The following is an 854-nucleotide window of genomic DNA, read 5'->3' on the forward strand; positions in this document are numbered from 1 at the left end:
ATTCAGATCTTTAAAAAAAAAAGGAAAAAGAAAGTTAGAGGAAATGGCTATATTTTTACTCAACAGTTCTGCTTACAAAAGGACACACACACATACATGCACACCACATGCACATGCACACGCACACATCTTCTGGCTTCTAACCCTCCAAATAGCCAAGGTGGGATCTCTTCAGCATCAGAACATCTTCCACTGTTGACCTGAGCCGTGTTGAAAATAATAGAACGAATTCCCCACCCTTGTCCCTTAACTGTCTTAACTGTCCTTAACTGTTACTTAACTGTCCCCCCCAAAGAGGACAGGATCAAAGGGAACAGGTTAATCATTTCCCCAATACACAATTTGGAGAAGCACTGCCCTTTGGTTTGTGACCCACAAAGCCAAAGCCCTCTGGAGCCAACATAAGCTGCCAGTCGGAGGAGGGCGCTCTGGAGAGCTGCCCCTGCCTAGGGTACCCGGTCAGGAAGGACTCTTCCGGCTGGATTTCCTGAGTAGAAACCAAACTAAAGAGGAAACCTCTGGTGAGGTGACACCACAGATTTAGAAATAAAGCATTCTGCAGAGAGAATGTTTCCTGCCAGCCGGAAGTGGCTTGCTTTTTTGCTTTATTTTTTGAAGCATCAGGGTTTTAGTGCTCAACAGCATCACATCTTTGAGGTCCAACGCCCTCTCCTCTGGGGTGCACAGAGGAACCATTTTTAATGGACAGGAATTTAGGCGCATGGGAAGGGAGCTGGAGATGGATTCCGCACGTGCAACAGGTAAGCATTAAAGATTTCCGCCAGGGAGAGAGCTCAAAGAACTGAAAGCAACCAAGACATTTCTCCCCACCCCAATTACTTCTAGTTTCCAGC

The sequence above is a fragment of the Talpa europaea genome (assembly GCF_964194135.1).
Source record: "Talpa europaea genome assembly, chromosome: 10".
NCBI lineage: Eukaryota > Metazoa > Chordata > Mammalia > Eulipotyphla > Talpidae > Talpa > Talpa europaea.